The sequence below is a fragment of the Taudactylus pleione genome, unplaced genomic scaffold (genome assembly GCF_031769625.1).
Source record: "Taudactylus pleione unplaced genomic scaffold, aTauple2 ptg000016l, whole genome shotgun sequence".
Classification (NCBI taxonomy): Eukaryota; Metazoa; Chordata; class Amphibia; order Anura; family Myobatrachidae; genus Taudactylus; species Taudactylus pleione.
The window spans coordinates 40694013-40708112 of NW_028284418.1; the positions used below are offsets into that span (position 1 = coordinate 40694013).

The 14100-nt window shown below is 43.0% G+C and overlaps 1 protein-coding gene across 5 annotated transcripts in view; it reads right to left on the reverse strand.

The window, feature by feature from the left end:
- Positions 1-14100, reverse strand: part of ASCC1 (activating signal cointegrator 1 complex subunit 1) — a 289341-nt gene that overhangs the window by 183182 nt on the left and 92059 nt on the right. The gene's annotated exons all lie outside the window — the stretch shown is intronic.

The following is a 14100-nucleotide window of genomic DNA, read 5'->3' on the forward strand; positions in this document are numbered from 1 at the left end:
ATCTATAGTGTTACATCAGTGGTTTTTAAAATTGCCAGTGAAGAAATGGAAGGGGGAGGGGCAGACAGATGACTGAAATGTAATTACATTATTGCCATACCAGATTAGAACCAATGCATTAAGTGAAGATGGCATTTTATTAAGTTATAAACTTTAAGTTAGTCAGTAAGACATAGTAGCTGCAGTATAGAGATGTATTGTTTGGGTAAGTTGCAGAACTAGAATATATAATTCATGAAGACAATACATGTGAATGAAAGTGCCAATTTATTGAGATTAGGGCTATTACGTACATTTATTGCTATCTATTCTAGATCTTGAAAGCAAATGACAGCATGTATCCAAATTAATAATGATGAAGCAATAATTAGAAGCTATAATTACAATGAAAGAGAAACATTTTCATCCTTCAATTTGACCTCCATCGTTATACATTGCTACTGAATCAAGATGTTGGCTGTTTGGATGTTAGTCGATAATCTCATACACTTGTCCATGAAACTATTTATTTCATTATATTCAAAAAGATAATTATAACATAAATATTAAAGGAATGTTCACCTATAGATTTCAGGTGAATTATATGTTCATTAACTTTTTCCAACACTAAATGCCAAATAGGATTCCTTCTTAAACAAATAATATGCATCCAGACTTAAGTAGCTCTGAGTGATGCCTTTATATGGTTTCTCAGAGCCATACGCTACTGCTAGAATTCACACAGGTTGAATATATGCATATAAGGAAAAATATTGATGTATTTAATATAACTCAATTAGAAATTGAGGGTTTTTTTTTTTAGCTATAATCCTATGGGCAAAATGGAATAAAGTGCGGGATTCTGAGGTCCCGAGATTTCAGCAAGTTAGCAGATAAATTTAAAGCAGCAATGTTTAATGCATATCTAAACAGATAGAAACATATTCCGCGAATGGGGCTTCCAGATCTCTTCTCCAGACCCCAAACAATAAGTTTGTATGTAACAATCTCAGTGGTGTACGATCACCCCTCCGTGGTGCAATGCAGTGACTCGCCGATGTCATTTTGGCTAAGTATGCTCCCGTCAAGAGCTGATGCATTGAACCTTTCCTCTGAAGGGAAGTGAGAATAAATAAATATATATATATATATATATATATTCCATAGACAAAATACCTTACGGTTTCACATGTCCCATTGAGGCTTCTTAGACATGACCTGAAATTTCACAAAACCTACTGAATTTCTGCCACTCAAACTCAGCCTTAATGGACGTGTTCCTTGCGCAATACAGATATGGTATGCCATCAAACCCTGTGGTTAACTGCAGATTCAGCATTCTCACAGAGTGAGATTGCTGTCACTCACAAAATGGTGGAGCTGCCAATTCACAGAATTGTGTGCTCATTGGAATACACACATGCAGTCTATACAACTGAGGTCTGAGAGTGCTCACAATCTTCCCATTTTTTCACCACAACAATCCCACTGGGCTCCAACATTCTTCTTACTCCATACATCCATCTCATTCAGAATACGCATTCAGCTCCCTAAGTGCTAAATCTATCATACTCTGGGCCATATTCAATTCCCGGCAAAATGTCCTGTACTTTTCGCATGCGGTACTTTTTGAGCACTTCGCTGGTTTTCAATGCGGAAAAGTATCGCACGCGTGCCCGCTTTTCACCGTATTCAATTAGAAATCGGCGAAAACAGGAGCCGGTGAAACTGTAACATGCGAAAAGTCCTGTCAGATTGGGGAAACAGCCTGAGACCCCCCAAAAGATGCACTGACATTGGGGATCACTGTAGATGCCCCCGAGTAGCCCTGCTGAAGGTATTTGGGGTACTTAAATGTTCACAATAACTGCTATTTAGCGTATTTGCTTAAGTGGTGAAGAATAGCATTTAGCGGTTTATTTTGGTGAAAATATGTAGTCCCAGCAAATTTGGGGTACCTGAAAATGGGTGCTAGCATATTTTTAAGTTGCACCTGGGGCATACTTGGAGTCGATTTTGCTAGTTTTAAGTTTGTCCCCCAACTTTGGACTTTTTCACCCCCAAAATGAAAGTACTATTTTGGGGTGTTCTAAGTATTTTTTTAACTTTTTATTGACACAGTTCACCGTTGTTCACTGGAATGTCCCAAGGGTACAGGGGGGTTTTCCGAAGTTTGCACCCCAAAACCCCAATTCTGCATTTTTTTCCGACTGCTATTCATAGGCGAATCTTTTTCGCACATTCCAATGCATTGAGTTTCCGCACTGGCGAAAACACTTTGGAATTGAATACGACGAAATTACGTCACGCGCGATACTTTTCCGCAGAAACTGACGTATCGTTACTAATTGAATACGGGCCTAAGTCTATGCATGTACACTATCTGTGCCTCCATGCTGCTATAACTTCCCCAATCCCTAAAACTGTGTGATCTCCTAACTGTGCTAGTTCTTTATTCTCTCAAACTGTCTTTCCCCATCCGCACTGCCCTGACTTACTGCATTTGTGCCACTCTGTTTCCTTCCATCAGCACCACCACCCTCCCCCTAGTCACACCACTTTGTCTTCCCCTCATCATCTTTATTCCTGTATCTGCACCACTCTGCAGCCCCCCTCCAACCGTGGGAATCTCCCCAATCTCTACTGATGTGTGTTCTGCCATTGTGCTAGTCTGTATTCCCTAATCCGTACCAATCTGTTTTTACCAATCTGCACTGCTGTCTTCCCGCATCCATGCCACTCTGTACCCCCATCCACGTCGTTTGATGGCATACCATATCTGTATTGCGCAAGGAACACGTCCAGTAAGGCGTCAGCCTTAATGATTGTAATTTCATTGCTTTTTTTTTGTTTGAGTGGCACAAATTCAGTAGGTTTTGTGAAATTTCAGATCATGTCTAAGAAGCTTTAACGGGACATGTGAAACCGTAAGGTTTTTTGTCTATGGAATTTCATTGCTTTTTTATAATTTATTAACCATCAGGTTTTTGACAGGCAAACCGGGCCACCTGCAGAGCAGGAGGACAACAAATGGGTACACTAACACGGGTGGAGGAGCAGACAGCAAACATGAGGTGTTTTAAGGGTGTAGAGGGAGAGATGGCTGTGGGGGCAGGCTGCAGGTGTGTGGGGCAGTGGCAGCAACAGGGCCGTGCACAGAAGCATCAGCGGGCGACAGAGGGACTCACTGGTGCTGGGCATGCACCTGAGAAAATCAAATCAATAAGACACAGATGCATGGACATATCAGTGAGATCCATCCATGCATTGTTTTAAAAAATTAATGTGTAATATAAAAAAAAATGACGTGCCTCCACAGCACAACCAGCATCAAGCTTTGGAGCCCCAGTGCTGGTTGTGCTAAACACAGGGGACAAATGACGCAGGGGTTCCCTGTATAAAGCACAACCAGCACCAGGTTAATCAGAGCCAGTCCTGGTTACCAAAATACAAGGGACAAACGACGTAGTGGCACCCTAAAAAAAAATTGGAATTATCCCATAGAGAAATCCTGAGGTGGGGCAAGGTGTTTAAGGGGCTACACCTCAAAAGCTATTGGAGGTACAGAGCTGGAATTTGGCATGGGTTGGTAGAACTGTCGCTCGGTGCTGCATGCCAAATTTCAGGGCATAAACATAAAAAATTAGGACTTGGGAGTGATCTAAATTTCCAAGTGTCAGTTTTTTCTGACACTCGATTAGGACCACTCTTCTGCTGTTCTCTATGGGTAATTTTTAGGAAGGCATAACTCAGATTAGGGGGCAAATTTAGACTTGGGGTTTGTTTTATTAGGTAGCTATTGTTCAACGGTAGGTGCTTTTGGGGTTTAGGTAATTGAGATCTGCCATTATAGAGATAGGAAGTTTCAACTTAATGCGCAGCCTCAGTAGGAGCGTCCATCAGGTGTACTTACTGTGGCTTCACTTGGGTGCACCAAGTTGGCAGGTCAGTGCGGGCAGTAGCGGCGATGGGCTCTGGGGAAGGAAACGGCCGTAAGCTGCAGCCGGGACCCGGGGGTGTTTGCGGCGGCGGTGGTGAAGGCGGAAGGACCCGGAGAAGGTAGCAGCAGACAGATGCAGGCTCGGATCTGAAGGATCTGTGATACCTGCATATGTGCATAAATAAACACAGAAGCACGGACGGGATCAGTGAGACCCGTCTATGCTTCTGCTTTCACCTGTTATTCGATTCCTACATATTGAACAGGTGATGAGAGAGTGAGAAAACTAGTATCTATAGAAGATATAGTATAGTGGTATTTTGTTAAGGGTCTTTGTAGTGAGAGTTAGATTGGGCCTGATTCAGTACGCATCGCAAGTGCGACCGCGTTTACGCACGCAGTCCTACTGCGATGATATGCTAATCCTCTGCAATCGCTATGCCATCACAGCACAACATAAGGACGCCCACTTTACCTTACACACATCCGTAATACTTAGCAAGACTGCAAAACCATTGGCAACATCAAGTACCATCGCAGCCTCACGCACACTTGCACAAGCTCTGACCTTACTAAAGGTATTGCTAACCTCATTGCATGCAGTGAGTACACAAGCTACGTACGGCATCGCAGTGGATAATTTATGCACGCCCCTGCAATGGTGTTCAAATGCACTGGCACGCCTGCATTTCACCGACCACCTCCCCATCACCACCCCCAAATGCGCTCTGTGATGCATACGCAAGCGCAGGAAGCAACAACCGGCCGATTGCGTGCGTAATCGCAGATGCGATCCTTGCTGAATCAGGCTCAGTGTAAATAATAATTGGGATCGGAGGGGAGGACAGTGGGGGATCTTACACTGTGTCTGACCCCCACTGTCTGTGTCAGTCCCTCCAGTCAGTTATCTCTTGCATGGGGAGCAGCCTGAGAGATCCAGCTGGGGAGGGGATGGCCATCAACCTGGAAAATATTGGGCTTTTGCCATTTCTAAAGACAATACAATGTATCGGTGGATCAATTTTGGACAACATTATTTTTTAATGCAATTAAAGGTTATTGACGTCTCCCCTTCTCAGCCCCTGAGCTAATAAATATGCTTTTGTGCTTGCCCTGAACGATGTATTCATACCTCAATATTTAATGGAAATACCGATTTTTGGTTATCCCCTGCCGAATTTGGCCGTGCATAATGATCAGGGAATGTGCGGATAGCCTTCCTGCTTCTTGCTCTTTTCCAGGGAGCAGAAATAAAACTGCTGCTACTATTTATGATACCGCTGTTGCTGCTGACTGCTGTGGGGAGCTGGCTACATCATCTATTTATGCTGAGAACTACATACCCTCTAACCATGGGAAGAGGGCATAGAGCTGATAACTTTAGTTAAGGCTGTGTATGCTGTTCTGTTCAATTTAGGGATGTGTGCCTTCCCCCATGTTTTGGTTTTGGATCTGTATCTTCTTCAAGATTTTCACTGGATTTGGTCTGGCAAAACCACCCTCAAGTGTTTTGGTTTTGGATCTGGATTTAAAAAAAAAGATAAGCTTTAAAAACAACAGCTAAAATCATGTCATTTATGCCATCCAAAAGTCGAAATTCGGATTTAAAATCCGAATTCTGAACCACGAAAAGATCAGAACCGTGACCCGGATCTCCTCAAAAGATCAGAACCGCGACTCTGATTTACCTGGATTCATGAAATTCGGATGGATTCGGATTTCTGGAGAACCGAACCGCACGTCTCTAGTTCTATTGTCTGTGGCTGAACAACTGCTTTCTTTCTGGAGCCTCTTTTACTCTCTCTGTTTTGTCAGCTTGACAGGCTTTTTTGTTTTCTTAATACTATAATTGCCAGTTAAAATACTGTTTTTGTTCTGCTAGGTCACTCTCATTGTGTTTGATTGTGTTTTACAGAATTGTTTGGTTTGTGTGTTTATTTTTCTCCCAGTATGTCAGAAAAACATTCCAAGGCTGCTGGAGACTCTGTGGTGTACTATACCTCTTTCAAGTGCCATGCTCAATTTACCTTATCCCTGTCAGGACCCTAGTGACTGTTGCGCAATTTGCTCTGCTGGGAAGCAGAATCCTTGTGCATCTGGAGAGGTGGAGGCTGGGATGGCGGAACCTGCCTGCTAGGCATACTGGTGAAGTTCATCGCGAACCTATCTCAAAAGTCAGAACGTCAGCGAGTGCAGGGTCAGTCAGCTCCTTCCTTCTCCTGAGGGCTTGGGACAGTTTCCTTCAATCATCCCCGGTCATTACAGGATCCTCCAGCATTGGTCCAGGAAGCTTCTTGGGTATAGGCCCTGCAATGGAATATGACTTTTATGGCTTCTTCTGTGGAAAAATATTGTGAGGCTACATTAGCTAAAAAGCGTGAGGGGGCTCCGCGGGTGGTCTTTCAGGGGGAGTATTAATAAAACTTATCACTTGTAGAGAATAGTGAAATTCAAATAGAGTCAGATCTGGAGAATTCTGAGCAGTGTTTAGAAGTGTCTCCCAGTAGACCGGATGTTGAAGATTTAATTTTGTTATTGCTACAGGTTTTAGACTTTGAGGAACGAGTGGAACCTGTGGTCTTGGCAATTTCCTTACTTAAGAAATCAAATAAGCAGACAGTCCAACTGCCTTCCATTTGCCATTTGAAGGATTTCCTAAAGGTGGCATGGCAGAAACCTGATAAGAGGTATCAGGTGCCACCGGCATTTGCTTTCACATATCCATTTTCATGGGAGGATTTGGAGATTTGTGAAATCACTCCCAAGTAGATACTCATATTGCTAGGCTTGCAAAGGCAATGGCTATCCCAGTCCCATACTCAACGGTCTTGAAGGATGCTTCAGATCAGATGTGTGAAGGTGCAGTTAAGTCTATTTTGTTGACCGCAGGAGCTTCCTTGCGGCCAGTGTTAGCGGCTGCGTGGGCTAAAAAGGCAACAGAAAAATGGATGTCACTATTGGATGACAGACTGCAAGAATAATCTCTGCGGTACGGTTTGAGGCCATTGGACAACCTTTGGATTTTGTGGCTTAAATGGCTGATGCACTGATGGATGCGGCCCTTGGTCTTTCTCATATTACAGCCTTATCAATTAATTCCACATAAATTCTATGGCTCAAGAACTGGGAAGCAGACAAGGAGTCTAAAAAATGCACTTGAGGCATTGCCCTCCATCTTCCATCCACCTTCCTTCCGGTGAGAATGTTAAAGCCATGCGGTTTCAGTCCATTTGGGCCTCTGGTAGACTCAAAGCAACTCCTTCCACAGCACATTCTGGCAGTTCCCAATTCAGATCACCAGGGGGTAGGCAATCGGGGAGTGGTAAACGCACAGGGTCTAGGGCTGTCAACAAGCTGCCAGTGTAACAGGGTTCATGCCCATCAGGACCAGTCTGTGGTGGAGGCCCATCTGCTTAATGTGGCTGATGGCTCTCTTAGACCACTGGGTAGGAGATGTTGTAAAAAAAAGGCTATATTTTAGATCTCATTTCATTAGGTAATACGCAGAACGGCACTTGATAAAATGATGTTCCTTTTAATCCTGTGGGGTCTATATTGGGAGTGGTTGATGTCAATAGATGAAATACCAGAGAGGAAAAAAAAATTGATTACACTGAGCGCTGCTGTAAGAAAACCATTGTACAGGTTTGGGTGATGCTTTTATTGATTAAAAAACTATTTTCTTTTTTGAATGGATTGGGTGGAGACTCTTTGAAACAAAGAGACACGTACAGAACGTTTCTTTCCAATTTGGGAATCTTATATAGATACATTACTATTGGTTAGGAAGACACAATTCATAAGAGTTTACGTCAGACCACTTCATACTAACTAAAGCTGGATACACACTAGATGATATGTCGTCCGATCCACGGATCAGAGCGAAATATCGGGTACATTGTCTAGTGTGTACCCATGACATGTGCACTCCCGTGGGTCACTGGCAGCATCCCCTGTCGGCCTAGCTGCAGGGCCAACGAGGTATGGTGCCAACGATGCTATGCTGCAGAATGCAGCATGACACGTAGCTCTCCTGTCGGACCCAGCATTGGCAAGTGTGTACGCACATTCCAAATGCAGGGTTCCGTTGCCGGGGATACCTGCCGTTTACGTTTACACATCATGTAAAGTGTACCCAGCTTTAGAATTGTAGCGGAGGATACCCCACTTCACATATAGATGGGAAGGTGATGTGGATACTATGGGGTAAATTTACTAAAGGTCGATTTTGCATTTTGAGTGATTTGAGGTGCGATTTTAATTCGATTTGTATTCGATTTGTATTCAATTTTGCATTTGGGTATTTACGAAGGACCAAATCGAATGTAAAATCAAATTCCAAATTGAATTTTAGTCAAATCGGCCTCAGATTGAACATCGGGAAAACATTGGTACTTTTACATAGTCCAACACACAAAACCCTTATTTACTATCATTCGATTTGAAATAGACCTCAAAATCGGACTTCAAATCGAACTTCAAATCACCAAATGAATAGACCTGCTTCATGCTTTCAATTTAAGCATGAGCAGGTCGGATTGACACAGATACATGCAGACATCAGTGAGATGCCTGTATGTATCTCACTGTAAAAAGCAACTAAAGAGTTAAATGTAAAAAAAAAAAAAAATGACGTGAGGTCCCCCCAAAACAGAACCAACCCCGGACTGTGCAAACCCAGGTCTGGTTGACTAAGTACAGGGAAAAAATTGTGTAGGGTCTCCCTCTACTTAGTACAACCAGCAGTGGGCTATGGGAATCAGTGCTGGTTCTGGAATTACAGGGAACAATTTGTGTAGGGTCTCCCTGTAATTCACAGAACCAGCCCTGGACCCTAACGGGGGACTGATGCCACAGCCAGGGGAGCCCTATCACCGGGCCCCCCAGCAGCAGCATCAGCCCTGACCACAAGTCAGCCCAGGCCAGGGATCCCTGGGGAGTTGGAGACCACTCCAATAAAGGGGTCTCCCTCTCCAGGGCACCCCTAGCCTAGGCTGATAGCCCGGGGCTATCCCCGCCATCCCTGGGTGGTGGGTGGCGGGTTGATTGTGTTAGTGTAGTGTAACAATAGAAGAATAAAAACATTGTCTTTACAGTAGAACTGCAGATCCCAGCAAGCCTCCCCCACATGCTGGTACTTGGAGAACCACAAGTACCAGCATGCGGTGCATTAAGGGCCCACTGGGACCTGTAGTTTACCTGTAAAGACATGTTGAAATAAACACACACACACCTTACACAGTATAAGTTTAATACATACATACATACATACTCACACAATACTCACCTATATTACCTCGAGTGGTCCCCTTGTCCAGTAGGCATCCATGGGTCTTCTTAAAATAACAAAACGATAAACGTGACCCTCGTACTAAGCAATAACCATCCTAACCAGGATGTTTAATCCTTCCCTAATGAAGCGCACAGATGCGGCTTCCTCCTTTGAATGTCCGGGTCTAAGCGTTCATTGGCTGAGAGAGGTCAGGCCCCGCCTCTCAGTCAATGAACGGCTCCCTCCATTGAACTCAATGATGGTAACCGCAGGATAAACTTTAGTTACCCTGCGGCTCTCCATTGAGGTCAATGGTGGGAGCCGTTCATTGAATTCCTGGTTAGGATGGTTATTGCTTAGTACGAGGGTCGCGTTTATCGTTTTGTTATTTTAAGAAGACCCATGGATGCCTAGTGCCACTCAAGGTAATATAGGGGAGTATTGTGTGAGTGTGTATGTATGTATGTACAGTATTAAACTTATACTGTGTAAGGTGTGTGTGTGTTTCTTTCAACATTTCTTTACAGATGAACTACAGGTCCCAGTAGGCCCTTAATGGCCCGCATGCTGGTACTTGTGGTTCTCCAAGTACCAGTATGCAGGGGAGGCTTGCTGGGAACTGCAGTTCTACTGTAAAGACAATGTTTTTATTCTTCTATTTTTACACTACACTAACACAATCAACCCACCACCCACCGCCCAGGGGTGGCAGGGATAGCCCCGGGCTATCTGCCTAGGCTAGGGGTGCCCTGGAGAGGGAGACGGCCTGTGCTGACTAGCGATCAGGGCTGATGCTGCGGCTGGGGGGCCCAGTGATAGGGCTCCCCTGGCTGTGGCATCAGTCCCCCGTTAGAAAGGGTCCAGGGCTGGTTCTGTGAATTACAGGGAGACCCTACGCAAATTTTCCCTGTAATTTCAGAACCAGCACTGATTCCCATAGCCCAGTGCTGGTTGTACTACGTAGAGGGAGACCCTACGCAATTTTTTTCCCTGTACTTAGTCAACCAGACCTGGGTTTGAACCTCAGGTCAAGTTTTTTTTACTTTTAAAGTCTTTATTTACTTTTTACAGTCAGATACATGCAGGCATCTCACTGATGCCTGCATGTATCTGTGTGAGAATGAACTGCTCATGCTAAAAGTGAAAGCATGAAGCAGTTCTATGCTGTCAGAGATTTGCAGTTCGGTTTGAATTGTGATTTGCCGTACCATTTGTACATGAACATGTGAAATCGAACTGCAAATCACTGTTCAAAACCGAATCAAATCAAATTTGTTTTGCAAATCGCAAAACAAATCGAACTATAGTAAATATAGTTAAAAAACGGTTTTGACACAATTCGATTTGAGAAGAGCTAAATCACTCCTCAAATCGACCTTTGATAAATTTACCCCTATGTGTGTTTTCTCCCCTCGGCTAATATTTCTATACATGTATTTTCTCTTGAGCTTCTTTCTGGATTTAAATCATTTGTGATACTTTGTGATACTTTAATAAAACATTAATGGTGATTGTGAAATGTTTCATAACGGAATTAAATTTACTGTAACAATAAAAATGTGCAGTAACTTACAGTCTGAGAAGTGTGGCTAGGCATGGTGTATATCTAAATAGACTTGTTAAGGCCCCCATACATCAGCAATCGATTGTGGCAATTCTGCAATTTGCAATCGATTGTGTATACAAATCTGCAATGTATGGGCTTCACAGATCGCAACCAAAAAGTGATTGGAATTGTTAAATCAGATTGTCCAACATGTTGGATTTCACAGATGGATTGGGGCTGTAGATTGCTAGTGTATGGACATGATCAGCAGATTTGCAGATCGTTACCAGTAAAGTGATGGGCCTTTCAAGATTGGCAGATCTGTGTTTTCTGCAATCGATCTGCAAATCACTGAAAAAGATGAAAAAGATGAAAGAATGGGCAATAAATCTTTAAATTGCTCAATTGTGATTTTCAGATTGTTGATGTATGGGGGCCTTTAGTTGCAATACGTATCCCTGTTATTGTTCCCGACATCTGCTATGACCTTTGGCTTATTTTTAAAATTCCCAACATAAAGCATTTCATCAAGGGCATTTCTCCAATGTTCTCAGATTAGGAATATACTCTATCTGTAAAGACTGTGTTCGCTGTACAGTAACAACTGTACCATTTTTCAAGTTTCAGAATAACATATAAACTATAAAGCCAAGAAGACTTTAGCATCCCCAAAGACAAAAGACAGCGCAGCCAAGCAGAAAATTGTAGGATTAAAGCACCAAGTGTAACTAGTAAACAAGTCCAGCCAATGCTGCAGATGCCAAACAAGAGTGGTTAATGAACAAATCCTCTAAAACTTGAAGAAAGCTTGCACGGTCCAAGTGTTTGCTGTCAGGTTACGGCGCCCTTGTAAGTAAGGAATTAATGCAGACTTGTTGTTGTGAATGTTACAAAACATATCCGAAATATAAGTAATTAAAATATTTCAGAAAGTTAATTCCGTATGCCTCATAAGTTTACCATGACCAATACATTATACAAGATACAGCGCCCATGAAATGGCATTCTACTTTGAACAAAAATACTAGTATACTGTATGTAGCAGTGATATCATTAAAAATAATTCCTTCAGCACCACTTGATGTAAACTGTATAATAGTACATCATAGCAAACCAACCAAAGGTAGCTCTATAATGAGGCTAGGCAGATTGATGAGGTGGTTGTGTAGCAATATGTAGAGAATTCAATTAAAATTAAGATATTTTTTCTACTGCAAAGGGCTAATTCGGTATTTCTATCATGTTGGTAGTTTTAATAATAGTCAGAATGACAATATTTGCTTTCAGCAGTGTACACCCTTGCATTGAAACGCTTACATCAATTTGTACAAAAGGTGGTGTTTTAGTTGCGGTCTCAGGCAGGGACATAGAACTAAAACAGTGGAGAAGAGAAATCATCTTTCCACATTCTGGATATACTGTAAAAGAACAGTCAGCTATATCTTAATGGTCTTGTAAGATAACATAGTGGCTGGGTGGGGAGGGGCAGAAGCCAGCATAATCATCTGGGTTTTTTTGCTTTGTTTTTAATATAATTTCTAAGCTGCACGGAAGATACTCAATAATGAGCTTATAGCTTCATACCAAGCAAAGCAAACTTAAGATCTATGGGGGGAATTCAATTCAACGCGCTATTGAATAGCGACAGACTCCTGAAGCTATTCATTACGCCGCGCTGTTTGGCGCGCTTAGGATTTCTTCTCGCACCCCCCTGGGGATGCGAAGAGAAATCCGACCAAAGTGCCGATTGCGCGGCTGTTTTTCTACATAGCGTGGCGCTAACAGCCGCGCGCCGGCACTTTGGTCAGAGAATGCCGGTTACCGCGCCTTAACACCCTTGTTAAGGCGTGATGACCGTGATAACCGGCATTCTCCGACCACACAGCGCAATGTATTGAATAGCTCCGGGACCTCGCTCCTGGCACTATTCAATTCGCGTTGAATTGAATCGCCCCCCATGAGAGAGAAAAGAGAAGATGCTTAAAAAAAGATATATAGAAGTTACTAAACAGCTTTCCTTTTACATAAACACTTTTTCATTGTTATCAAACAAAACAAATGACAGTGTATTGCAGTCTACCACTATGCAATTAGATGCTATAGAGCTGGTTATTGGGCTAATGATGGGAATTGTCACCATGTAATCTTCCAGAACTGCTCCCCTGTCTTATAGCAACATGGTCAGTGACAGACTATGATAGGGGCATGTGAGGCTGCAGCACAGGCCCCTGCTATTATGATGTTAATAGGCGGTACAGAGACATGGCTTGCTATAGATTCTAATTCATTAAAAAAAAAAGGTAATATTGCTGTTTGTGTTAAGTTTTGGAAGAATGCATCTGTCACAAATACAGGCGCCAACCTGCATTGGCACTGGCAGTAGTTCTGGAGCAGAGTCTAACAAATGCCCACTCTTCGCCAGGGACCCGTTCAAGGTATTGGCTTTGCTGGGTAATATTATTACAGTAGTTACTATATATAAATGACATACCTAGTAGCACTAGTACAAGTCTATTTGTAAGATCCTGCATGGCAGTATGAAGTGGGCACACACACACGGCTGCGTCTTTTACCACCACAGCCACGTTGGAGTCTTTATGCTAATGCCTCAGCTCCTCCTACTTGCAGCGTCTTGCACCTGGTTTGTATTTAGATGCACCATGGAAACTATGGCTGGCGCAGTGTCTCCACCTGAGCATGGCACCCTGTGTGAGCCACCCCCCATCTTACACCCCAGGAACCGCCACTAACAACCACACTCTCTGTATCCAAATTCATTCTGCTTCTCGGTGCACTAACAATTGGGAAACATGCGCAGTACGTAAAACATTGGCCAACTGCGCTCATATTGGCATATCGTGCAACTCTGAATCAGGCCCGCTATGGCATGTGAGAGGCATGTGGCGGAGGAGTGTGGGCATGTTATGAGCGCTGCGTAGCATACTGTATGAGCGAGGTTTTGAGTTACTTAGTGTGAACTGAGGATATGCATATGTGGACATATCTGTATAATACAGTACATATGTACATTGCTTTGTCAAACTCTGTGCAGGCCATTATTCATTAATTAGTGTACTAAATCATTAATTATTCAACCACACAATGAGTAGAGACAGCAGTTCAGAAGAGATACACACATTAGACTAAATTGCCATAAAACGCTATCATTTAAATGGCATATGGTCTGTGCTTGTGAGCAGGTAAGAGGTATTGTTTCATCATATTGTATTTGTAATACTGCAACACAGACTTCTGAAAACATCTTGAATTGAGCCTAACATAAACCATGGAATTCCACATTTTAAATAAGAAACGGTAAGCCTTCAGTGCTGCATGAAAGGACTGTGTTCTTGCCAAAAACAT